Genomic DNA, 27814 nt, shown 5'->3' with positions numbered 1-27814 from the left:
CTCCCTGCCATTATACTTCCAAGTATTTCAGAAATAAAGCCAATTTTTTTTCATTTTACTTTTTTATGGGAAAGTGAAAGTATTGAGTATGACAAGGCCTGTCATCAACTAATGAGAAATGGCTCTTGGGGCACTTATGACTATTATTAAGATGTTTTCCCTTCTGAGTATGAGCAAGAAACTGAGATGCATGGACTGTAAACCAAAACAATGAAGGACTATAGAGAACACAGTAGCCACAAAAATTGGGTTTATAAATTTAGGCTTGGGTTGCTAACATTTTCAAAGGCATCTTGAAAAATTTCCTTTAAAGAAAAACAGAGAAAAGCAAAGAGACATGAGGGAAGTGAGATTCAGTATATCATGAGGTGTATTACTTTTCAGTAGGCTTCTTGCATTAGTGACACAATCTTTCCACAAAGAAAACATTTCCTCTCATTGTTTCTTTATCAAGGAATCTGTAGAAAAGTCATTTCCAGATTAGTTGCCAAGGACAAGATGAAAATCATTAGCATGATATGCACGCATAAGTAATGCATTGCTGCAAACTGAGACTGGGTATCACACTGCAGACATGGGGTGATGTACTAGAAAGCCACTATAAAGTATTGAACACTTAAAAGCACCATTTTCGTTTTTCTTTTTTTGACAACATAATGAAAAGTTTCGAAGCACTGTTATCTTTCAGATTATAGTACCAGTTTATTTTTATAATTTCTTTTCCCAATAGATCTTTAGGTATATGCCGAAAGTTATGGGGATTAGAATGGGTATGAGCATAAAAATTCAAAATCAAAACTGTCACAACTAATGCTTGGAATCTTGAAAGTTAGAGCAGATCCTGAGTTACGAATTGCAATTTTGTGTGGAAACAATCTATCAGCAACTGAATGCTGAGTAGCAACTGATGTCCAGAAAATAGCTTGCCTCCTTTGGTATAGCTATACTTACAGGATGAAAGGTCATCCAGAATTGTGGAGGCATGGAAGCAGGGATATATGGTTGGGCTTTATTGCAGATGCTGACATCATATCTGGTCCTGTCATTTGTACGTACATTTCCATTTAGAAGGAATTCAACATTTATCTAGGCCACTGCTTCTCAAACTTTGATATGGTTATGAATCATTTGGAGATCTTGTTAAAATGTAGATTCTGACTCAGCAGGTCTGGAGTGGGTGCTGAGATTCTGCAGGTCTAACAAGCTCCCAGGTAAGGCCTCTCCTGCTGGTCTGTAGAAGACATTTTGAGTAGTAGCAAGGTATAAGATCAGTTTTGGTATTTTTGCCTATAGTTTTTAGATATCCTAGTTTTTGTGATTAATTATGTCACAGGTAAATTGTTGGCAATACTAGTTAAATAACCAAGATTTCCTGCCAGTCTATTTCTATGATAGCTGTATCTATGGTACACTTCTATGTGTATTTCTATGCCTGTTTTATCTATATCTTTCAATTGAAATAATTCAAGGTTATCCCCTTAATAATGTTACTATCCTTCACATCTAGCTTCTGATATGCTATTCTTAGTGAAAGAAAAAAAAAAAAAAAAAAGGTAGATTCCTGCCAGAGAACTACACATAGGTCTGGTTACGCCACTTGGAATGTATTACACATGTGAATGTCATCTTCCATAAGTGTAGAAAATATTGGGAATTGCTAATCTAGTTCAGTATTTCAACTGAAGCTTTTATTTCCATGCCCATTGCTTAATCTTGACTTGACAGTCCCAGTGACGGGCAACTCCACATTCTACGTCACCATATTACATCTTTGAAGAGCTCTAAGGATTAGAAATCCTTCTTTATATTGAACAATCATTTTATTGTCTTGTAGCCTCTATCTATTAGTTGTAATCCTATTATTTAAAAAGGAAAGGAGAAAATCTACATTTCTTTATGAGAGGTTATCAATTATCAGCCATCAAACCTGCCCTAGGTTTCTTGTCTCCAAGTTGGAGACACTTCAGGTACTTCAACTCCATTACAAATGCATGATGTGAATACTCAGAGTGGGCATATGGGATAAAATATGGCTTTTGTTTCTGGTCCATATCCCCCATTTCCAGATGTTCCTGTGTCTCCTCTCAAACATACTTTCAGGAAAGGCTGTGAAAAGGTTTTCTGCCAGCTCGGTTTCTCAGCCATCTATTTCCCCTCCCTGAGTAGCACATTAATCCTATGTGTCTCTGTGTGTATTTCTTTTCAACATAAATGCGTATTAGTGCATAAAACGTTTCTTAGGGGGTGACATTTACAGTGCATTTAATTGATTAAATGTACTTTAATTCATGTAAGCAGTCCTTATAAAAGACATGTGGACTATTTTCAATATTTTACTCTTAAAACATTCTACATGAATACTTGGAATTGCTTAGTCAATTGCTGTATTCATTTTTAATTTCGACAGATATTGACAAATTGCCTTATGTAGAGTTCTAACAAACTTAACTCCTAACAACACTGAATGAGAGTGTCTGTTTTCCACAAGTTGCTACCACAGTTTGTTATAAAGGTTTTAGTTTTTGTCAAACTGGAGGATAAAAAAATGTTGATATTGTAGTGGCCAAAAGAAACCTTCCCCTTCACTCTCTGAATGTTCACTGAAAATCAACTGACAAAATGAAGATTAATAGGAGAAAAGACTTACAAAATGTATTAACATGCACATATGTACATGAGAAACATATAAAATATGAAAGCTCAAAGAAAGGGCCAGATGGTAGACTCTATTATACCATCTTGAGGTTACAGAAGAATAGGAGCTTGGAGCATAGGGAGATAAGTTAAGGGAGGGAGAGAGAAAGAAAGGCAAGGAGTAAAGGCAGCCTTGTTATGTAGATGAAGACTCACAGGTAGCAGCTCTCAGAAAAAATAAGTGGCAGCCTGTGGTCCAGCTAATCATTACCAGATCTGGATAAAGGGGAGGACCTCTGAAAAAGTCTGGCTGTTTATTTCACTAATGTAGATTTTTCTCTACAGATGCAAATCTACTCCACAAAAGACAGCTTTTCAGGGCTATTCCTGTCTGCAGGCCCTCTGAATAGCCATCCCAAAATATGTCAAAAAAGTATATTTTGGGGTAAAATATTTTTGGTTTTTTCAGTCCCCCATTTAAAACTTTATTTTTAGAAAGTTTCACATATTAAAGCCCAAGTGAGTAGTTTTAGAGAGATTCAGATAAGAAATGTGAGATTGGCAATCTGGGAAGGACAACACAGATTGGAACAAGCAGCCCATATCTTCTCAAATCAGTCTTAGTCCTGCGAATAGGTCAGTTCTGTTAAACAGCTGTGTCTCATTTCAGAAGGTGATATTGCAGATGAACTCTCACAGGGAGGCCTCTATTTATAATGCAGACAAACAGATCTTCAATAAGAGATATTTCTGTGGAAACAGAAGAAAAACAAAGATTGATGTCTAGAGTAGTCTATAAACTAGTTTTTTCTGGAGTTTCTGAAAGATCCTGAGTTGAAGTGGGCAAGTAGTAGCAATATGACAGATTTTCCTGGATAGTACTTCAAATCAAGTGTTTCCGTGAACTTTGGAGTAGTTGACGCATCAGTGGGAATTAAATCTGTTTATATGTAGGTTGCTGTGGTGATCTCTCCCTAAGTTTATATAAACTTGTCTAACTTCAGTTTATAGGAGTTAAAGAAAAGAACAATTTTAATTTCTAGTGATTTTAAGTCAGAAAAGTGGGAGAAAATTGGGAAACATTAGTCTGGAGATTCATAGCCAGATACTAGAGGGAAATAAAATTTAGGATTTAGTCCAGATTACAGATAAATAATAATTATGGCAGAGAACGTATACCAAGGCATATCAGAATTATAGGAATCTCATATAATGTTGGAACACATTATATTAATAACACATTTATACAAATATATCTCAAGGAAAGTTAAGCATAATTTCCTATTTGACAATGCTTCCTGTATAATTTACCATATCAAATAAGCCTGTTTATTATTCAAAAAGTAAACCAAAGTATCTTATTGTTTCTTATTAATACTATATGAAAATCTTATTCAAAAAGAAAAACCAAATTCTATTTGCGTATTAGTGTATTTTTGATATTACAGCTCAATATAAAAACACTTAAAATACACATATTTAATTTTAGTCAGTTTAACCACATAAGATTTTGAAAATTTTCCCCAATTTTTGATATTCATTTAGTTTTAGCTATATCTTTTTTCTTCATTTTGAAACAACCTTTAAACGACCTCTAAAATAAACAGAATTATTTTTTTCTCAACAAGCAGAAATCCTCATGCCTTTATAACTTTTCTTACCAAAAACATAACTTGCTTTTCTTGTACATTTTACATAGAGTTATTTCTCTCATTTTAATAGCTTTAATCACATATATCAATTTAGATTTTAGCCATATAAAAATAATATGTCAAAGGATATAAGCCTAAACTTATATTTAATCAATGTTTCTGTATGTTAACTTACTTAGAAATGATTATCTATTACTTAGTTACATATTAAGTAATTACTAATGATTATCTATTACTTAGTTACATATTAAGTAATTACATGTTAATAACATTGACTTGAAGATCTTAAATCAGTTACTGAACAAAATTTTGAAATGATGACAGTTACCCTTCCTAGTGTCTGCCCCGGTTGTGCTGGGTCCTGAATACCCATGTAGCACCTAGGATAGCTATGAAGGGCAGGGCTTATCTGGATCTTGAATTTGCACACCAGGTGTAATGCTCAGGAGAGGAAACAGAGATGTGAAGAGGATGTATTCAAGATCTGACCCCTCCCAGCATGTCCAGGAGGTACATCTGGGCCAGGGAGGATGGGACTATATTGAGCTTAGCTCTGCCCTGTAGCTGGTGGTCCAGGCACTGAGGACATGCATACGTCCTCAGGCCTTACCATGGAGGCTTAAAACCAAAGATATAAGCTCACAGTAAGATGTGTACCAGGCTTTGTGGAAGCACAGCAGCCGGCCCTTATAGCTTTAGCTTATAGACACATTAAGTAAGTATCAAAAATATTACAGAACGAGCAGTTTTATGACATTAAAAAATGTGGTAGAGACAGATAAGCCTGTCTGACAGTAGACACAGGTAAAAATGTCTGAATTATATTTGATACTGACAATTATGAAGAAATTCTTATTTTGTCAACAATTTTAAAACTAGCTTTATTTATCAAAGATTATCTCAGATTACATAGAAATATCACATACACATAACACACATAGATATACAGACATCCAGACACAGCCAGAAGCAGATCTTGTAGTGTTCATTAAGATTCTTTATTTGGCCGGGCGCGGTGGCTCAAGCTTGTAATCCCAGCACTTTGGGAGGCCGAGACGGGCGGATCACGAGGTCAGGAGATCGAGACCATCCTGGCTAACCCGGTGAAACCCCGTCTCTACTAAAAAATACAAAAAACTAGCCGGGCGAGGTGGCGGGCGCCTGTAGTCCCAACTTGGGAGGCTGAGGCAGGAGAATGGCGTAAACCCGGGAGGCGGAGCTTGCAGTGAGCTGAGATGGTGCCACTGCACTCCAGCCTGGGCGACAGAGCGAGACTCCGTCTCAAAAAAAAAAAAAAAAAAAAAAAAGATTCTTTATTTGCCAGCTTCTTTCTTGCCCTAAGCAATTGGTAACTTGGAAACCCTAAATTTGCACTTCTAAAAGGATGGTTTTTGGATAAAACAAGATAGGAAATTCATATATGAAAGACGTCAAACTTAGACCTAAACATTATTATTTGCCAAGACAAAGAAGGGTATAGTTAAAGGCCCAGTTAAGGCAAGATAGCTAGGAAAAGTACCTTAAACAAAGGTAAGGTTTATTATGTAAAGTTTAAGTCAATGCCTTTCTCATAGTAAAAGCTTCTAGTGGTTGAGCTACAGAGAGGGCGATTCTCTTGCACATGAAAATTTTTTTATATATGTAAATTTATTTGACAAACAGTTCAAAAATAGCCACCCAGATGTCAGAAGGTTGTGCTTTCAAGATCAATTTAGTTGGATAGGTGGATTTTTAATTTAGTTTCTGTATCTTAATGGTATTACTGAATTCAGGGCAAAGCCTATTAATAAGTAAAGCTGAAACCACTCACAACTTTAGGTCTCCATGAGGAAGACAGGTGACACACAAAAGGTTCGGTGGCACTTTGGCTGTGTTCCTCAAGGAGTCTCAGAACCTCCAGAAGTCTCTTTTAGATTCCTTTATGTGATAACCAGAACTCTTATATGTCCTTTCAGTAATTTTCCATCCATTGACTGAAGAAATAGAGACTTGAAGGGGGAACATATCAATGACTAAAGGAAAGTGTACAAAAGATCAAAGTTGGCAAAAGAAGGAGCCAAGGCAAATAAATGAATGTAGTCCTGGAGAAGCCAGTCTGGAAAGCTTCCTAAAAAGGCCAATGAAATTTTACATTTTTTGTTTGTTTAGAGCGACAATTATGCCAACAAGAAAGGAAGCAAACAGAGGGACTGAACACTCAATTAAAAAGAGGTTTCAGGCCAGGTGAAGTAGCTCATGCCTATAATCCCACCAGTTTGGGAGGCCAAGGTGGGTGGATCATTTGAGGTCAGGAGTTCGAGACCAGCCTGGCCAACATGGTGAAACCCCATCTCTACTATAAATACAAAAATTAGCCAGATGTGGTGGTGCACACATGTAATCCCAGCTATTCGGGAGGGTGAGGCACGAGAATCACTTGAACCCCAGAGGCGGAAGGTTGCAGTGAGCCAAGATTGTGCCACTGCACTTGAGCCTGGGCAATAGAACCAGACTCTGTCTAAGAAGAATACAAAAATAAAAATAAATAAAAAGAGGTTTCAGTCAATTTAAAAAAATTTCCATGGGAGAAGTAGTAACCAAAAGAGTACAGAGAGGTATATACATATGTGTGTGTGAGAATATATAGTCTGAATATCAGCTTTTCATTAGGCCAGTTTGTGAACATAGAGCTCTTAAAAAATATTTTCAAATCTCTCATGATCAGATTTTAGTTGGGACAAACAGCCAATATTCCTGGCTTTTGAACGTGTTTTTTCTTCTTTCTTTTAAACCAATGATATTTACCAAGTGACTCAAAACCAAAATCAATTAGCCTTTTATGACTTAACCAAGACACATGAGACATCTCCAAAGAAGTACAAAGAGCGGTTTTTTTTTTTTTTAAACAAATACAGAGCCCCTGCAAAGACACCTAGAAGAAAAAAGAGACTTATAGACAACCAGAAAAACAAAAGCTATCCGTAGAAAGGGAAAGGATCAGTAACAACTGGGTACTGCCAAAAGCTAAGAGTCACACAAATATAAATTCAAAACAAATCATTCAAATTAATTCTTATAAATGTTTTTTTTTTTTTCTCCCAGCTTAAAAGATTCACATCTCCAAGAGACTGATTCCCTGACAGAGAATTGAAACCCAGGCCACAGCAGTGAAAGATTGGAATCCTAGCCACTAGATTACAGGCTGGAGTGCTTTTTATGTAACTCTACCAGGGGATTCAAAGCAGGCAGTTAGAGCATACAGTGGATTTTAAACTTCATTTTAAATGTAATTTTTGCCTTTTTGTGATATTGCCAAGGGATTTTCTAAAGGCTGTATTCCTTTTGTATCTTTTCACAGCTACCTATAAGATAGCTGTTTAAAACAATAGCACTCAAAAAAAATTTTTTTAATATAGCTGATTTATTTATTCCATAAGTGACTTAAGTCAATGAGTGTTCTTAATGGAAAGTCCCAGAGGTAATTTCTCTGGTTTAGAATACCATGGACATAAGTGGTATTTTTAAAATGGCACAGAAGATGCAACCCCCCATGATCCCAAAGAAAAATTTACTGCCAGGTATAAGTTAAGAGAGCAAAAGAATCTTGTTGTTATAGATGGTTAAGGATGGTGTCTTCAGTATTTCACAAGTTCGTAGGGGGCTGCCAGTCATGAACCCATTAATCCATGACATCAGGTAGGCCTTCCTGGGATTGGACTTTGCCAGGACTAATCAGGCATCAAAGGTTGAGACAACAAAAGCCCCTTTTGGATTGGACTTCCTATTATGACAGACTTTCCTGAGAGCTTACCACTTTCAGAACAAAGAGTGTGCTCCTTAATATCTTACGTGTCTTGGGGTCTTAGTCATTTCAGACTGGCAACTGGATGTTACCCAAAAATCACACCCTCTGATGGAAGGAACCAAGAGAATGTTCCCTCTTGGTCACACGTCAAGCTTTCAGCGACATAAAAGAAGATGAAAGGGCCTCTATGACGAATGACACAGAAAGACAGTGACAAAGGGAAAAGTAAAGACTACTTCTGAGAGGAAAAGGATCAGACAATATAAATGTTCATACCAAAAAATATACCTCAGTTGCTACAACTAAGACTAGTCTGTATAAACGTTTTTCTCACTTTAATCTTAATTTTAGAAAAGGAGAAATACACAGTTATTTTTACCATTAGCTTGACCAGATTCTACAGATAGACTTTCAGGAATCTGACTGGTAAGAAATTCTTACCCTTCTGCTGGCTTGTCAGATACTGGCTTCCCTGGACTGTGGCTTCCAGAAGAACAGAGCAGTTTCACTTACTCTGCTCATAGTGCCAATACTGTAGGGGCCGAGAGAAATCTGTCCTTTTGTCCTCTGAACATTCAATGAAAGTCAACTGACAAAAGGCAAAAGAAGAAGAAAAGGCATACAAAATTTATTAACATGCACATGTGCATAAGGGTCATACAACATATAAAAATTCAAAGAAAGGGCCAGATGGGGCCAGGCATGGTGGCTCACACCTGTAATCCCAGCACTTTGGGAGGCCGAGGCAGGCGAATCACGAGATCAGGAGATCGAGATCATCCTGACTAACACAGTGAAACCCTGTCTCTACTAAAAATACAAAAAATTAGTCGAGCATGGTGATGGGCACCTGTAGGCCCAGCTAAGGCTAAGGCAGGACAATGGCGTGAACCTGGGAGGCGGAGCTTGCAGTGAGCCAAAAAACAAACAAACAAAAAACAAACGAAAGGACCAGATGGTTGATGATTTGTTTTATTTTTTAAATTATACTTTACGTTCTGGAGTACATGTGCTTGTAACGTGCAGTTTTGTTAGGTATTTCTCCTAATGCTATCCCTCCCGCAGCCCCCCACCCCCCAACAGACCCAGGTGTGTGATGTTCCCCTCCCTGTGTCCATGTGTTCTCATTGTTCAACTCCCACTTATGAGTGAGAACATGCAGTGTTTGGTTTTCTGTCCTTGTGATAGTTTGCTGAAAATAATGGTTTCCAGCTTCATCCATGTCCCTGCAAAGGACATGAACTCATCCTTTTTTACATCTGCATGGTATTCCATGGTGTATATGTGCCACATTTTCTTTATCCAGTCTATTATTGATGGACATTTGGGTTGGTTCCAAGTCTTTGCTATTATGAATGGTGCCGCAGTAAACATACGTGTGCATGTGTCTTTATAGTAGCATGATTTACAATCCTTTGGGTATATACCCAATAATGGGATGGCTGGGTCAAATGGTGTTTCTAGTTCTAGCTCCTTGAGGAATCACCACACTCTCTTCCATAATGGTTGAACTAATTTACTCCCACCAACAGTGTAAAAGTGTTCCTATTTCTCCACATCCTCTCCAGCATTTGTGGTTTCCTGACTTTTTAATGATTGCCATTCTAACTGGCATGAGATGGTATCTCATTGTGGTTTTGATTTGCATTTCTCTAATGACCAGTGATGATAAGCATTTTTTCATATGTCTCTTGGCTGCATAAATGTCTTCTTTTGAAAAGTGTCTATTCATATCCTTTGCCCACTTTTTGATGGTGTTTTTATCTTGTAAATTTGTTTAAGTTATTTGTAGATTCTGCATATTAGCCCTTAGTCAGATGGGTAGATTGCAAAGATTTTCTCCCGTTCTGTATGTTGCCTGTTCATTCTGATGATAGTTTCTTTTGCTGTGCAGAAGCTCTTTAGTTTAATCTGATCCCATTTGTCTATTTTGGCTTTTGTTGCCATTGCTTTTGGTGTTTTAGCCATGAAGTCTTTGCCCATGCCTTGTTCTGAATGGTATTGCCGAGGTTTTCTTCTAGGGTTATTATGGTTTTAGGTGTTACATTTAAGTCTTTAATGCATCTTAAGTTAATTTTTGTATAAGCTGTGAGGAAGGGATCCAGTTTCAGCTTTCTACATATGGCTAGCCAGTTTTCCCAGCACCATTTATTAAATAGGGAATCCTTTACCCATTGCTTGCTTTTGTCAGATTGGTCAAAGGTCAGATGGTTGTGGATGTGTGGTGTTATTTCTGCGGGCTCTGTTCTGTTCCATTGGTCTGTATATCTGTTTTGGTACCAGTACCATGCTGTTTTGGTTACTATAGCCTTGTAGTATAGTTTGAAGTCAGGTAGTGTGATGCCTCCAGCTTTGTTCTTTTTGCTTACGATTGTCTTGGCTATGAGGGCTCTTTTTTGGTTCCATATGAAATTTAAAGTAGTTTTTTCCAATTCTGTAAGAAAGTCAATGATAGCTTGATGGGGATAGCATTGAATCTATAAATTACTTTGGGCAGTATGGCCATTTTCACAATATTGATTCTTCCTGTCCATGAGCATGGAATGTTCTTATGGAATGTTCTTCCATTTGTTTGTGTCCTCTTTTATTTCATTGAGCACTGGTTTCTAGTTCTCCTTGAAGAGGTTCTTCACATCCCTTGTAAGTTGGATTACTAGGTATTTTATTCTCTTTGTAGCAATTGTGAATGGGAGTTCACTCATGATTTGGCTCTGTTTGTCTATTATTGGTGTATAGGAATGCTTGTGATTTTTGTACATTACTTTTGTATCCTGAGACTTTGCTGAAGTTGCTTATCAGCTTAAGAAGATTTTGGGCTGAGATGATGGGGTTTTCTAAATATACAATCATGTCACCTGCAAACAGAAACAGTTTGACTTCCTCTTTTCCAAATTGAATACCCTTTATTTCTTTCTCTTGCCTGATTTCCCTGACCAGAACTTCCAGTACTGTGTTGAATAGGAGTGGTGAGAGAGGGCATCCTTGTCTTGTGCTGGTTTTCGGTGAGAATGCTTCCAGTTTTTGCCCATTCAATATGATATTGGCTGTGGGTTTGTCATAAATAGCTTTTATTATTTTGAGATAAATTGCATCAATACCTAGTTTATTGAGAGTTTTCAGCATGAAGGGCTGTTGAATTTTGTTGAAGGCCTTTTCTTGTTTTCTTTTTTTTTTTTTTATGATACTTTATGTTCTAGGGTACATGTGCACAATGTACAGGTTTGTTACATATGTATACACGTGCCATGTTGGTGTGCTGTACCCATTAACTTGTCATTTACGTTAGATATATCTCCTAATGCTATCCCTCCCTCCTTCCCCCACCCCACAACAGGCCCTGCTGTGTGATGATCCCCTTCCTGTGTCCAAGTGTTCTCATTGTTCAGTTCCCACATATGAGTAAGAACATGTGGTGTTTGGTTTTCTGTTGTTGCAACAGTTTGCTGAGAATGATGGTTTCCAGCTGCATCCATGTCCCTACAAAGGACATGAACTCATTCTTTTTTATGGCTGCACAGTATTCCGTGGTGTATATGTGCCACATTTTTTTAATCCAGTCTGTCATTGATGGACATTTGGGTTGGTTCTAAGTCTTTACTATTGTGAATGGTGCCTCAATAAACATATGTGTGCATGTGTCTTTATAGCAGCATGATTTATAATCCTTTGGGTGTATACCCAGTAATGTGATGGCTGAGTCAAATGGTGTTTCTAGTTCTAAATCCTTGAGGAATCACCACACTGTCTTCTACAATGGTTGAACTAGTTTACAGTCCCACCAACAGTATAAAAGTGTTCCTATTTCTTCACATCCTCTGCAGCACCAGTTGTTTCCTGACTTTTTAATGATTGCCATTCTAACTGGTGTGAGATGGTATCTCATTGTGGTTTTGATTTGCATTTCTCTGATGGCTAGTGATGATGAGCATTTTTTCATGTGTCCGTTGGCTGCATAAATGTCTTCTTTTAAGAATTGGCTGTTCATATCCTTTGCCCACTTTTTGATGTCGTTTGTTTTTTTCTTGTAAATTTGTTTGAGTTCTTTGCAGGTTCTGGATATTAGCCCTTTGTCAGATGAGTAGATTGCAAAAATTTTCTCCCATTCTGTAGGTTGCCTGTTCACTCTGATGGTAGTTTCTTTTGCTGTGTAGAAGCTCTTTAGTTTAATTAGACCCCATTTGTCAATTTTGGCTTTCGTTGCCATTGCTTTTGGTGTTTTAGACATGAAGTCCTTGCCCATGCCTATGTCCTGAATGGTATTGCCTAGGGTTTCTTCTAGGGTTTTTATGATTTTAGGTCCAACATTTAAGTCTCTAATCCATCTTGAATTAATTTTTGTATAAGGTGTAAGGAAGGGATCCAGTTTCAGCTTTCTACTTATGCCTAGGCAGTTTTCCCAGTACCATTTATTAAATAGGAAATCCTTTCCCTATGTCTTGTTTTTGTCAGATTTGTCAAAGATCAGATGGTTGTAAATGTGTGGTATTATTTCTGAGGGCTCTATTCTGTTCCATTGGTCTATATCTCTGTTTAGGTACCAGTACTATGCTGTTTTGGTTACTGTTGCCATGTAGTATAGTTTGAAGTCAGGTAGTGTGATGCCTCCAGCTTTGTTCTTTTGGCTTAGGATTGTCTTGGAAATGAGGGCTCTCTTTTTTGGTTCCATATGAACATTAAAGCAGTTTTTTCCAATTCTGTGAAGAAAGTCATTGGTGGCTTAATGGGGAGGGCATTGAATCTATAAAGTACCTTAGTCGGTATGGCTATTTTCACAATACTGATTCTTCCTGTCCATGAGTATAGAATGTTCTTCCATTTGTTTATGTCCTTTTTTATTTCATTGAACAGTGGTTTGTGGTTCTCCTTGAAGAGGTCCTTCACATCCCTTGTAAGTTGGATTCCTAGGTATTTTATTCTCTTTGAAGCAATTGTGAATGGGAGTTCATTCATGATTTGGCTCTCTGTTTGTCTGTTATTGGTGTATAAGAATGCTTGTGATTTTTGCACATTGATTGTGTATCCTGAGACTTTGCTGAAGTTGCTTATCAGCTTAAGGAGATTTTGGGCTGAGACAATGGGGTTTTCTAAATATACAATCATGTCATCTGCAAACAGGGACAATTTGACTTCTTCTTTTCCTTAATTGAATACCCTTTATTTCTTTCTCTTGCCTGATTGCCCTGGCCAGAAATTCCAAAACTATGTTGGATAGGAGTGGTGAGAGAGGGCATCCCTGTCTTGCACCAGTTTTCAAGGGGAATGCTTCCAGTTTTTGCCCATTCAGTATGCTATTGGCTGTGGGTTTGTCATAAATAGCTCTTATTATTTTGAGGTACGTTCCATCAATACCGAATTTATTGAGAGTTTTTAGCATGAAGGGCTGTTGAATTTTGTCAAAAGCCTTTTCTGCATCTATTGAGATAATCATGTGGTTCTTGTCTTTGGTTCTGTTCATATGCTGGATTCTGTTTATTGATTTGCATATATCGAACCAGCCTTGCATCCCAGGGATGAAGCCCACTTGATCATGGTGGATAAGCTTTTTGATGTGCTGCTGGATTTGGTTTGCCAGTATTTTATTGAGGATTTTTGCATTGATGTTCATCAGGGATATTGGTCTAAAATTCTCTTTTTTTTTCTTGTGTCTCTGCCAGGCTTTGGTATCAGGATGATGTTGGCCTCATAAAATGAGTCAGGAAGGATTCCCTCTTTTTCTATTGATTGGAATAGTTTCAGGAGGAATGGTACCAGCTCCTCCTTGTAACTCTGGTAGAATTCAGCTGTGAATCCGTCTGGTCCTGGACTTTTTTTGGTCGGTAGACTATTAATTATGGCCTCAATTTCAGAGCCTGTTATTGGTCTATTCAGGGATTCAGCTTCTTCCTGGTTTAGTCTTGGGAGAGTGTATGTGTCCAGGAATTTATCCATTACTGCTAGGTTTTCTAGTTTATTTGCGTAGAGGTGTTTTTAGTATTCTCTGATGGTAGTTTGTATTTCTGTGGGGTCGGTGGTGATATCCCCTTTATCATTTTCTATTGCATCTATTTGATTCTTCTCTCTTTTCTTCTTTATTAGTCTTGCTAGTGGTCTGTCAATTTTGTTGATCTTTACAAAAAACCAGCTCCTGGATTCATTGATATTTTGAAGGGTTTTTTGTTTCTCTTTCTCCTTCAGTTCTGCTCTGATTTTAGTTATTTGTTGCTTTCTGCCAGCTTTTGAATGTGTTTGCTCTTGCTTCTCTAGTTCTTTTAATTGTGATGTTAAGGTGTTAATTTTAGATCTTTCCTGCTTTCTCTTGTGGACATTTAATGCTATAAATTTCCCTCTACACACTGCTTTAAATGTGTCCCAGAGATTCTGGTATGTTGTATCTTTGTTCTCATTGGTTTCAAAGAACATCTTTATTTCTGCCTTCATTTTGTTATGTACCCAGTAGTCATTCAGGAGCAGGTTGTTCAGTTTCCATGTAGTTGAGCGATTTTGATTGAGTTTCTTAATCCTGAATTTTAGTTTAATTGCCCTGTGGTCTGAGAGACAGTTTGTTATAATTTCTGTTCTTTTACATTTGCTGAGGAGTGCTTTACTTCCAACTATGTGGTCAATTTTGGAATAAGTGTGATGTGGTGCTGAGAAGAATGTATATTCTGTTGATTTGGGGTGGAGAGTTCTGTAGCTGTCTATTAGGTCTGCTTGGTGCAGAGTTGAGTTCAATTCCTGGATATCCTTGTTAACTTTCTGTCTTGTTGATCTATCTAATGTTGACCGTGGGGTGTTAAAGTCTCCCATTATTATTGTATGGGAGTCTAAGTCTCTTTGTAAGTCTCTAAGGACTTGCTCTATGAATCTGGGTGCTCCTGTGTTGGTTGCATATATATTTAGGATAGTTAGCTCTTCTTCTTGAATTGATCCCTTTACCATTATGTAATGGCCTTCTTTGTCTCTTTTGATCTTTGATGGTTTAAAGTCTGTTTTAACAGAGACTAGGATTGCAACCCCTGCCTTTTTTTTGTTTTCCATTTTCTTGGTAGATCTTCCTCCATCCCTTTACTTTGAGCCTTTGTGTGTCTCTGCATGTGAGATGGGTCTCCTGAATACAGCAAACTGATGGGTGTTGAGTCTTTATCCAATTTGCCAGTCTGTCTTTTAATTGGAGAATTTAGCCCATTTACATTTAAGGTTAATATTGTTATGTGTGAACTTGATCCTGTCATTATGATGTTAGCTGGGCTGGTACCAGATGTTCCTTTCCATCTTTAGTGCTTCCTTCAGGAGCTCTTGTAGGGCAGGCTGGGTGGTGACAAAATCTGTCATTATTTCCTTGTCTGTAAAGGATTTTATTTCTCCTTCACTTATGAAACTTAGTTTGGCTGGGTATGAAATTCTGGGTTGAAAATTCTTTTCTTTAAGAATGTTGAATATCGGCCCCCACTCTCTTCTGGCTTGTAGAGTTTCTGCTGAGAGATCCACTGTTAGTCTGATGGGCTTCCCTTTGTGGGTAACCCGACCTTTCTCTCTGGCTGCCCTTAACATTTTTTCCTTCAGTTCAACTTTGGTGAATCTGACAATTATGTGTCTTGGAGTTGCTCTTCTTGAAGAATATCTTTGTGGTGTTCTCTGTATTTCCTGAATTTGAAAGTTGGCCTGCCTTGCTAGGTTGGGAAATTTCTCCTAGATAATATCCTGAAGAGTGTTTTCTAACTTGGGTCCATTCTCCCTGTCACTTTCAGGTACACCAATCAAACGTAGATTTGGTCTTTTCACATAGTCCCATATTTTTTGGAGGCTTTGCTCATTACTTTTCATTCTTTTTTTTCTCTAACCTTGTCCTCTCTCTTTATTTCATTCATTTGATCTTCAATCACTGATACCCTTTCTTCCAGTTGATCGAGTCAGTTACTGAAGCTTGTGCATTTGGCACGTAGTTCTTGTGTCATGGTGTTCAGTTCTTTCAGGTCATTTAAGGACTTCTCTACATTGTTTATTCTGGTTAGCCATTCATCAAGTCTTTTTTCAAGATTTTTAGCTTCTTTGTGATGGGTTCGAACTTCCTCTAACTCAGAGAAGTTTGATCATCTGAAGCCTTCTTCTCTCAACTCATCAAAGTCATTCTCCATCCAGCTTTGTTCCATTGCTGGCGAGGAGCTGCATTCCTTTGGATGAGGAGAGATGCTCTGATTTTTAGAATTTTCTGCTTTTCTGCACTGCTTTTTCCCCATCTTTGTGGTTTTATCTACCTTTGGTCTTTGATGATGGTGACATACAGATGGGATTTTGGTGCGGATGTCCTTTCTGTTTGTTAGTTTTCCTTCTAACATCAGGACTCTCAGCTGCAGGTCTGTTGGAGTTTGCTCGAGGTCCACTCCAAACCCTGTTTGCCTGGGTATCAACAGGAGAGGCTGCAGAAGAGTGAATATTGCTGAACAGCAAATGTTGCTGCCTGATCGATCCTCTGGAAGCTTTGTCTCAGAAGGCCATGTGAGATGTGAGGTGTCAGTCTGCCCCTAGTGGGGGGTGTATCCCAGTTAGGCTACTCAGGGGTCAGGGACCCACTTGAGCAGACAGTCTGTCCATTCTCAGATCTCAAACTCCATGCTGGGAGAACCACTACTCTCTTCAAAGCTGTCAGACAGGGACATTTAAATATCTCGAAGGTCTTTTCTGCATCTGTTGAAATAATTGTGTGGTTTTTGTCATTGGTTCTGTTTATGTGATGGATTATTTGTGCATGTTGAACCAGCCTTGCATCCCTGGGATGAAGGCAACTTCATTGTGGTGGATAAGCTTTTTGATGTGCTGCTGGATTCGATTTGCTAGTATTTTATTTGGAATTTTTGCATTGATGTTCATCAGGGATATTGGTCTAAAATTCTCTTTTTCTGTTTTGTGCCTGCCAGGCTTTGGTATCAGGCTGATGCTGGCCTAGTAAAATGAGTTAGGAAGGATTCCCTCTTTTTCTATTGATTGGAATAGTTTCAGAAGGAATGGTACCCGCTCTTTGTACCTCTGGTATAATTTGGCTGTGAATCTGTCTGGTCCTGGACTTTTTTTGGTTGGTAGCTGTTAGCTATTGCCTCAATTTCAGAACCTGTTATTGGTCTACTCAGACATTCGACTTCTTCCTGGTTTAGTCTTGGGAGGGTGTATGTGTCCAGGAATTTATGCATTTCGTCTAGATTTTCTAATTTGTTTGCATCGAGGTGTTTATAGTATTCTCTGATGGTAGTTTGTTTTTCTGTGGAATTGGTGGTGATACCCCCTTTATCATTTTCTATTGCATCTATTTGATTCTTCTCTCTTTTCTTTTTTCTTAGTCTTGCTAGCAGTCCGTCTATTTTATTGATCTTTTCAAAAAACCAGCTCCTGGATTCATGGATTTTTTTGAAGGGTTTTTTTTGTGTCTCCATCTCCTTCAGTTCTGGTCTGATGTTAGTTATTTCTTGTCTTCTGTTAGCTTTTGAATTTGTTTGCTCTTGCTTCTCTAGTTCTTTTAATTGTGATGTCAGGGTGTCAATTTTAGATCTTTCCTGATTTCTCTTGTGGACATTTAGTGCTATAAATTTCCCTCTACACACTGCTTTAAATGTGTCCCAGAGATTCTGGTACACTGTGTTGTTCTTTTCATTGGTTTCATGGAACATCTTTATTTCCATCTTCATTTTGTTATTTACCCAGTAGACATTCAGGACTAGGTTGTTCAGTTTCCATGTAGTTGTGCAGTTTAGAGTGAGTTTCTTAGTCCTGAGTTCTAGTTTGATTGCACTGTGGTCTGAGAGATAGTTTGTTATAATTTCTGTTCTTTTACATTTGCTGAGGAGTGCTTTACTTCCAACTATGTGGTCAATTTTGGAATAAGTGTGATGTGGTGCCATGAAGAATGTATATTCTGTTGATCTGGGGTGGAGAGTTCTGTAGATGTCTATTAGGTCTGCTTGGTCCAGAGCTGAGTTCAAGTCCTGGATATCCTTTTTAATTTTCTGTCTCCTTTATATGTCTAACATTGACAGTGGGGTGTTACAGTATCCAATTATTATTGTGTGGCAGTCTAAGTCTCTTTGTAGGTCTCTAAGAACTTGCTTTATGATTCTGGGTGCTCCTGTGTTGGTTGCATATATATTTAGGATAGTTAGCTCTTCTTGTTGAATTGATCCCATTACCATTTTGTAATGGCCTTCTTTGTCTCTTTTGATCTTTGTTGGTTTAAAGTCTGTTTTATCAGAGACTAGGTATGCAACCCTTGCTTTTTTTTCGCTTTCCATTTGATTGGTAGATCTTCTTCTATCACTTTCTTTTGAGTCTATGTGTGTCTTTGCACGTAAGATGGGTCTCCTGAATATAGCACGCCAATGGGTCTTGACTCTTTATCCAATTTGCCAGTCTGTGTCTTTGAACTGGGGCATTTAGCCCATTTACTTTTAAGGTTAATATTGTTATGTGTGAATTTGATCCTGTCATTATGATGCTAGCTGGTTATTTTGCCCGTTAGTTGATGCAGTTTCTTCATAGCATTGATGGTCTTTATAATTTGGCATGTTTTTGCAGTGGCTGGTACCAGTTGTTCCTTTCCATGTTTAGTTCTTTCTTCAGGAGCTCTTGTAAGACAGGCCTGGTGGTAGCAAAATCTCTCAGCATTTGCTTGTCTGTAAAGGATTTTATTTCTCCTTCACTTATGAAGCTTAGTTTAGCTGGATATGAAATTTTGCATTGAAAATTTTTTCTTTAAGAATGTTGAATATTGGCCCCCACTCTCTTCTGGCTTGTAGGGTTTCTGCCAAGAGATCTGCTGTTAAGTCTGATGGGCTTTTCTTTGTGGATAACCCGACCTTTCTCTCTGGCTGCCCTTAACATTTTTTCCTTCATTTCAGTCTTGGTGTATCTGACAATTATGTTTCTTCAGGTTGCTCTTCTTGAGGAATATCTTTGTGGTGTTCTCTGTATTTCCTGGATTTGAATGTTGGCCTGCATTGCTAGGTTGGGGAAGTTCTCTTGGATAATATCCTGAAGAGTGTTTTCTAACTTGGTTTCATTCTCTCTGTCACTTTCAGGTACACCAATCAAATGTATATTTGGTCTTTTCACATAGTCCCATATTTCTTGGAGGCTTTTTATCTTTTCACTCTTTTTTTCTCTAATCTTGTCTTCACACTTTATTTCATTAAGTTGGTCTTCAATCACTGATATCCTTTCTTCAGCTTGATCAAATTGGCTATTGAAGCTTGTGTATGCTTCATGAAGTTCTTGTGCTGTGTTTTTCAGCTCCATCAGGTCATTTATGTTCTTCTCTATGCTAGTTATTCTAGTTAGCCATTCCTCTAACCTTTTTTCAAGGTATTTAGCTTCCTTGTGATGGGTTAGAACATGCTCCTTTAGCTTGGAGAAGTTTGTTATTACCCACCTTCTGAAGCCTACTTCTATCAACTCATCAAACTCATTATCTGTCCAGTTTTGTTCGCTTGCTGGCAAGGAGTTGTAATCCTTTGGAGGAGAAGAGGCTTTTTGGTTTTTGGAATTTTCAGCCCTCCTGCTGTGGTTTCTCCCCATCTTTATGATTTTATCTACCATTGGTCTTTGATGTTGGTGACCTATGGATGAGGTTTTGGTGTGGATGTCTTTTTTGTTGATGTTGATGCTATTCCTTTCTGTTTGTTAGTTTTCCTTCTAACAGTCACGACCCTCAGCTGCAGGTCTGTTGGAGTTTGTTGGAGGTCCATTCCAGACCTTGTTTTCCTGTGTATCACCAGTGTAGGCTGCAGAAAAGCAAATATTGCTGCATGATCCTTCCTCTGGAAGCTTCGTCCCAGAGGGGCACCTGCCAGATGCCAGCCAGAGCTCTCCTGTATGACATGTCTGTCAGCCCCTACTGGGAGGTGTCTCCCAGTCAGGCTACATGGGAGTCAGGGACCCACTTGAGGAGGCAGTCTGTCCATTATCAGAGCTTGAACGCTGTACTGGGAGAACCACTGCTCTCTTCAGAGCTGTTAGGCAGGGACATTTAAGTCTGCAGAAGCTGTGTCCAAAGCTGTCCCTACCCCCAGGGGCTCTGCCCCAGAGAGATGAGGGTTTTATCTGTAAGTCCCTGAATGGGGCTGCTGCCTTTTGTTCAGATATGCCCTGCCCACAGAGGTGGAATTTAGAGATGCAGTGGGCCTCGGTGGGCTCTGCCCAGTTCGAGCTTCCTGGCAGCTTTGTTTACACTATGAGCATAAAACCGCCTATTCAAGTCTCAGCAATGGCAGACACCCCTCTCCCCACCAAGCTCCAGTGTTCCAGGTCGGTTTCAGACTGTTGTGCTAGCAGTGAGAATTTCAAGCCAATAGATCTTAACTTGCTGGGCTCTGTGGGCATGTGGACTCTGTGGACCCACCAAGCCAGGCCCTGAAGGGAATCTCCTGGTCTACTAGTTGTGAAGACCATAGGAAACGTGCAGTATTCGGGCAGGGGTGTATCATTCCTCCCAGTACAGTCTCTCACGGCTTCCCTTGGCTAGGAAAGGGAAATCCCCTGACCCTTTGCACTTCCTGAGTGAGGCAATGCCCTGCTCTGCTGTGGCTTGCTCTCTGTGGGCTGTACTCACTGTCCAACCAGTCTCAAAGAGATGAACCAGGTACTTCAGTTGCAAATGCAGAACTCACCCATCTTTTGTGTCAATCTCACTGGGAGCTGCGGACCGGAGCTGTTCCTATTCGGCCATCTTGGAAGAGAGACCAGTTGATGCTTTTATTACATCTTGAGGTTGCAGGAAGAATAAGGGCTTGTTGCATGGCAAGACAGGTTATGGGAGAGACAGAAAGAGAGAAAGGCATAAGGGCTTTATTATACAGTTGAAAACTCACAAGTAACAGCTCTCAGAAAGAATAGATGCAAACCTATGTTTAGTTCAGCTCTCCTAGATCTGCTAAGATAAGTGGAAGAGGCTCAGAGAAAACCTGGCTGTTTATTTCATTAATATAAACTTTTCTCTACAGATGGAAATCTACTCCACAAAAGGCAACTTTGCAGGGCTATTTCTGTCTGTATGCCCTCAAAATATGTCACAAAAGTATATTTTGGGGTGAAATATACTTTAATATGATTATTAATATAACCTAATATATTAATACAATTCCTTTAATATAATTTTAATTATATTAATATAATTCCTTTAATATAATTTCAATCTTGTAAGGGAGGCTGAACATCTTATTTATTTAAATGTTATTTTATTGTAGTGAACTACCTGTTTATATCCGCTGCTAATTTTATTAAGTTATTTATCTGTATTTTATTGATTTGAGGAAACTATTTATTAGGCTGATATTGATATATTATTAGGTCTTTGTCTGTGATGTGAATTGCAAGAAATTTTCCCTAGTTGTCTTTTTAAAAAATGGTTTTCTATTTCAATTTTTAAAATGTAGTCTATTAATTATTATCAATTGGTAATTATTTTGTAGTAATTTATTTATTTGATCTATTTTGAATTTATTCTGATGCATTTGTAATGTATGTATTTAACTTTTAAAACATTTCAAGATGTCATCCGATTGTTAAAATTTTTAAAATGAATTATGTTTTCTCTAATTAAGTCAAAATGCCACAATTTTTTTCTCTATATTTACACTATATGGACATTCCATTCTGTTGCATTGAACTGTCTCTCACATGCCAATATTGATAGCAACAAAATATAATGTACATGAGAATAAACTTGAAAAGGAATATGTAGGAATCATGTAAAATAACTTTAAAATACTCTTAAGAAATCCAAATGAAAATTTCAACAAATGGAAAAGTATACTATGTTCTTGGATAAGGACACTCAATATCATCAAGATGTCAATTCTTCTTAATTAATTTAACATAATAAAAACATTAACAGATTTTTGGAAGGATAACCAGAGAAGCTGATCCTAAAGTTTATGCTGAAAAATAAGCAAGTGAAAGTGACCCAGGATTTTTTCTCAGTCACTTGTTAGCTGGAGACCTCCAACCAGACCTTACTTGGACTCAGGTTCACCGCAGGAGACACCCCATCCACTCAGCCCACCAATCCACACCTGCCCACGCTCTGGTGCAGATCCTGTAACTGCTGCAACTATGCACTCAGATCCTGGTGGGAGGGGATGTGTAAGTGAGCGAGTATGGGGTCTGTCCTGTCATTTCAAACACCAGTACAGAAGCAGGCTCTGTGCAGTGCTTGAGGCTGGGCCAGGCATATCACAAGCCACTCCTGTGGTGGACTCCAGTATCCAGACAAGGGAATGTGGTACCCAGGAAGGGGTACCCAGGACCCCAAAGCCCCAGAGGGGGTGTTGCAGCATGCTAATTGACTCTTTTAGTCCTGCTCTCCACAGCCCAACAGACAGAGGCTTGTTAACAGCTTTGTCAGCCCCTTGCCCTGCTCCAGTCCATGGCTCTAGGGCTGGCTCAGCCCCACTGCTGCTTCTGTCTTATGGGGTGGCTGCCCTCCACCAGCAGAGGGCAGAGGGCCATGGTGTTACAGCTTTCTCTGTACCCACGTTCAGTGGGTCCCAGGCTCTTGTCCCATGTCCAAGAAGAATGAAAATATGCTAAAAGTTGAAGGGTGAGGAGAATGGAGAAGAATTTTATTGAGTGATGAAACAGCTGTCAGTGTGAGGGTGGTCCCCCACCTGAAGTTGGGTGGTTTCTCCCCCAGTATGAATGGGTCTGGGCCTTTTATGGGCTCAGAATGGGGAGTGTGTGCTGATTGGTTTGTGAGTATGCTAAAAAGGTTAAAATAAAGGTGGGCACAACAATGTAAAAAGCCAATTAGGAAAGGGTAAGTATGTGTAAAATAGGTGAAGGGTGGGGATCAATTAGAGGAAAGCATGCCAAATGGGAAGAAAGGTTCTCAATCCAGTCTGATAATTTACCCAGGACTTGTAGCTTATCTTTAAGGCTTTAAACTGTCTTTGGCCTGAGGGTCAGGTTTTACTGGCGACCTGTCCCTGTCTGCCTAGGATTTGTCTGCCTTCTGTAGCTATCCAAAGCAGTCAGGAAAATTCTGATAAGAAAGTGTGATGAGAGGAGACTAATACTACCAAATACTTGAATATATCACCAATCTACAATACATACAAAGTATTATATTGGTGCATGTGTATACACTTTGATGTGTATTTCAATCAGTATGTCACCAGCATTTGATTTTAAACTTTTTTTTAAAATTACGGGTTTAGCTGTGTTCTTTTTTCAATGATTTTCAAATGCGGGGTATAGAAGAAGGATAGTTTTAGGTAGGGCGGGAGGCTGAGGTGAGACCAGTAATGCACATAAAAAGTACTGTCATCTTATGGACTATTGCTTTTTGAGTACATCTTGACTACATGGTGCTTTTACTAAAATTGAACCATGATTTGCTTCTGAAGGACATTTAAATGACCTATATTATTTTAACTGACTTTTCTAGAAGTATCTTCACATTTGAAAAAAAAAAAAATCTTCACTGTCTCTTTTTCTCATTTTAAATTCCTTTTCTGTTTCCTGTCATACATATATCATCCAGTGAGATATAGACCATAACAAAGAGAATTGCTGAATGTCCTAGTCCTACAAATTCTATCTTTCAGAAACACATATTCTAAGAGTACTTTTACTTTCATATCCTCTGGAAAGTGCAAATAGAACCAAGACAAATAAACACACTAACAAAAAGGAATGAACCACATGATATGAACGTAGGTCAAATTAAGCCTTAAATAAATATGTATTGGATTTTTAAAAATTTACAGAAATAATACATTATCAGTCAACAAATTTAAGCAAAAACTATCTGTGCAAAGAAAAAAGTGATCAATTCTATGTATTCCCTTCAATCCTGTGTTTAGTGTATGTACTTCTTGATGGAGTTTTTTTTTTAATTGTTTGAAACAATTTTTAAACAAAATATATCTATTGCTCTGCAATTTTTTAAAAAAAAATATTTTGTGGGCAACTATAGAAGGTCTATTTGAAAAATACTATCAAGTGATTTTTATTTAATATTTAAATCAGCTTAAAAATAATTTCCTTGGGCTTTCATTCCACTTTTATGATTCACAAACTACTTTTGTTAAGAGGAAGATGAACACAAATCAAAGTGTGTTCTCAGGGCACTAAAATGAAAGTTTCAATGAAAGTCAAGGTCTTTGTCTGTATCAGATGTATACCAAGATCCTATAATGGTGCCTGATACGTAATAAGTGCCTATAAATATTTATTTAATGAATCAACTTCAGCCAGTCAGTGTCAGAACAAGTGGGGATTGGGTGAGAAAATCAGGACAGATTGTCAAGGGAAGGGCTAAGGCATGCCACACATTTGTTAAATGTTTGCTCTTGACATCTTCTGGTAAGAATGAACATATTAGTTAGGGGAATTGTGTCTGTGCCTAAATTTTTGTTTGATTTTGATGACTGATCTTGTAGCAAAATGGTTCTTATTGATGCTAGCAATGTCATAAAATGGATACATGTATTATTTGCCTTTTTAATGTACTAAGATTATCCTTGGGAGATTAATTTAAAAAAAATAACTGGAAAACACTCTATAACACTCTATAACCAATTCCTTTTTTTTCTTTTTCTTTTTTTTTTTTTTGAGATAGGGTCTTGCTCTGTTGCCCAGGCTGGAGCACAGTGGCATGATCTCAGCTCACTGCAACCTCTGCCTTCCCGGGTTCAAGTGATTCTCCTGCCTTAGCCTCCTGAGTAGCTGGGCTTACAGGTGCCGGCCACCATGACCAGCTAATTTTTGTATTTTTGGTAGAGACGTGTTTTCACCATGTTGGCCAGGCTGGTCTGGAACTCCCAACCTCAAGGGAACCGCCTGCCTCAGCCTCCCAAAGTGCTGGAATTACTGGCATGAGCCACCTCACGCAGCCTAATTAATTAAATTATGTCATGTGATTTATTCTCTCCTCTGATATAAAGAGGTGAAGGAAACCAGAATATTTCACCACAAAATATACCTCTTTGGCATATTTTGAGATGGTTGTTCAGAGGAGTTGCAAACACAACAATAGCTCTGAAAAAGCTGTCTTTTGTGGTGGAGATTTACATCTGTAGAGAAAAATCTACATTAGTGAAGTAAACAGGTAGGCTTTCTCTGAGGCCCTCCTTATCTGGATCTAGGAAAGATGAACTCGTAGGGAAAGGGGACTAAAGTCTGACACTTTTAAGGTTTGACAGATAAACTTTACCACGGCTACCACCATCTATTTTTTCTGAGAGCAGCTCTGAGAGTACCTGAGAGGTCTTTATCTGCATTCTAAGACCTTTATCTGCATTCCAAGACAACCTTGGCTTTCTGTGCTTTCCATCTTTCACTCTCCCATAGCTTGTGAAGCCACCCACCCCATGCCTGATGCCACCCCCCAACCCCCTCACAAGCCCACTCCTGTATTCTTTCTGTAACCTTAAGATAGTATAGAAACTTCAACCATCTGACAACTCAGTGTCAGGACCAGGATCTAGTACCCTGTTTTAGTACCAGGATCTAGGGGACATGTATATAGATCTTGGCAGTAATAGTGTAACTGCCCAATGGGTTCACCTTGCCCCCTGCCTAGACAGAGCTGATTTATCAAGACAGGGGAATTGTAATAGAGAAAGAGTAAGCCACATAGCTGGCTGCGTGGGAGACCAGTTTTACTGTTACTCAAATCAGTCTCCCCAGCACTTGGGGACCAGAGGTTTTAAGGATAATGTGGTGGGTGGGGGGTGCCACCAGTGAGTCAGAAGTGATGATTGGTTGGTTCGGAGGTGAAATCATAGTGAGTCCAAGCTGTCCTCTTGCGCAGAGTCAGTTCCTGGGTAGCAGCACAGGATCAAATGAGCAAGTTTATCTATCTGGGCGGTGCCAGCTGATCCTTCAAGTGCAGGGTCTGCAAAATATCTCAAGCACTGATCTTAGGCTTTATAATAGTGATGTTATCCCCAGGAGAAATTTGGGAAGCGTCTGAATCTTGTAGCCTCCAACTGCATGACTCCTAAACCATAATTTCTAATCTTTTGGCTAATTTGTTAGTCCTACAAGGGCAGTCTAGTCCCCAGGCAAGAAGGGAGTTTCTTTTGGGAAAGGGTTGTTATCATCTTTGTTTCAAACTATAAACTAAGTTCCTTCCCAAGGTAGTTTGGCCTACGCCCAGGAATAAGCCAGAACAGCTTGGAGGTTAGAAGCAAGATAGAGTTAGTTAGGTCAGGTCTCTTTCATTGTCACACACACACACACACGCACGCGCACACACACACACACACACTGTGAGGACACTTATCCTTAGTGCAGTACTATCCCCTGGAAGTAGGAGGAATCTGGGTATTCATTTTGTGAATCAGGAGAGAAAGACACTTGGTCATATTTTGTGCTACTGCACTGTTGACCCTTATGTGAACTCTTCCACGGCCTTTGTCTCTCTCTGGGGACAAAAATCATCAAGTAATGTGATTTTCAGATGATCTAGGACATCTAGAATTTTGAAGTTGTTACACAAAGCAGGAGAACAAAGACTTCTTTGCTTCAGGGGAATTAGTTACAAAGATTCACTCAAGCTTTGAACTTGTTTGTATGCAATTCTACACCTTTTAAGATGCAAATCATTTTGAAAAATACTGTGGACTTTGGCAGTTAAATAAAAGGCCTATTTTCAAAACATTGCCTTATGTGTGTGGGTCATATCAGGTGATCTCATTTTGATACTACTTGGAGTTAATGAAGGGGCAATAACTTCTAGCATGAATCTAATGAAGAAAACAGTAAGGATGGAAAAGACCAGGTTCTGTCCTCTTTTCTGTGACTAGGAATCTTTATGAACCCAGATAAATTACTTAACTACTTTGAGCCTTGGTTTCCCCATGTAGAAAAATAATAAATGCTAATGTCTTCCTGATAGAGCTGTGGAAAATATCAACTGAAATAATGTGCGGAACACTAGCTCAGCACCTGGCACATAGGAATTGGTGAACAAGGTTGACTAGTATTATTACTTGCAATAATAAAATATATATTCTCAGCATGAAAGTATTTATGTTAGAATGTTTTACTATAAATTCTTTACACTCCTCTATTGAAGAGAAGTTTAAGCAACCTGTGGAGTCAATTTTTCTGCTCTCATTTGGCCAGTACTATAGTTTGCTTTTAAACTCTTATTTTGGCTAGAACTTCAGTGCCAGAAAGCTTGATGGAGAAGAATATAGAAGAGAGGATATTGATTAACAATTGCATTTTCTTGCAATCTAGCCTTGAATCTATTTGGCCAGATCAGTCCAGAGTGGTGGATGAAGACATCTTTTGCACTCTCATTGGCCCAAGAAGAGCTGTTAAGAATTGATTTTCTGTTTCATTTTAACGAGCTCATTTTGAGTCATTATAGTTTCCATAGTTAAGTACTTCTGAAACATATATTTTTTAATTGACAGATGATTTCAACTTTGTCATTGCCATTGCCATCTATTATGCTGAGTGATCTTAGTATTCAACTGTCATTAAATTAATATGTATGTATGTAGTAGAAACTGATATGAAGAAAAGTTACTGAACAGAGGCTTATTTATGTCAGAAAAGCAAACATTTCAAATCTGTCACAGTGTGATTGTGTGGTTGTAAGGCATGCATTTTTTATGTATAATTTAGTAGTCATAACTTAGCCTCTCTCTAAAATAACATGAATTTTTAGTCGTGTTATTGTCCTCTAAACATTTATTCGTCCTTCATTACTATAGATTGTAAGATATCAATAAACTTGGCCTTTAGCTCATTCTCTCTAGTCTTT

General features: G+C 38.4%; 1 long non-coding RNA gene across 1 annotated transcript; it reads right to left on the bottom strand.

The window, feature by feature from the left end:
* Positions 1-437: 437 nt before the first annotated feature.
* Positions 438-24683, bottom strand: LOC111536441. The gene is made up of 3 exons (XR_002729731.3): positions 20700-24683; positions 8512-8659; positions 438-3384 (listed from the first exon to the last, which is right to left on the bottom strand). It is a non-coding gene; the product is annotated as an uncharacterized LOC111536441 (long non-coding RNA).
* Positions 24684-27814: the final 3131 nt, after the last annotated feature.

Source organism: Piliocolobus tephrosceles, chromosome 12, assembly GCF_002776525.5.
Source record: "Piliocolobus tephrosceles isolate RC106 chromosome 12, ASM277652v3, whole genome shotgun sequence".
NCBI lineage: Eukaryota > Metazoa > Chordata > Mammalia > Primates > Cercopithecidae > Piliocolobus > Piliocolobus tephrosceles.
Note: the sequence above shows the minus strand (reverse complement) of the source record. Positions and strands in the feature narration are given on the sequence as shown.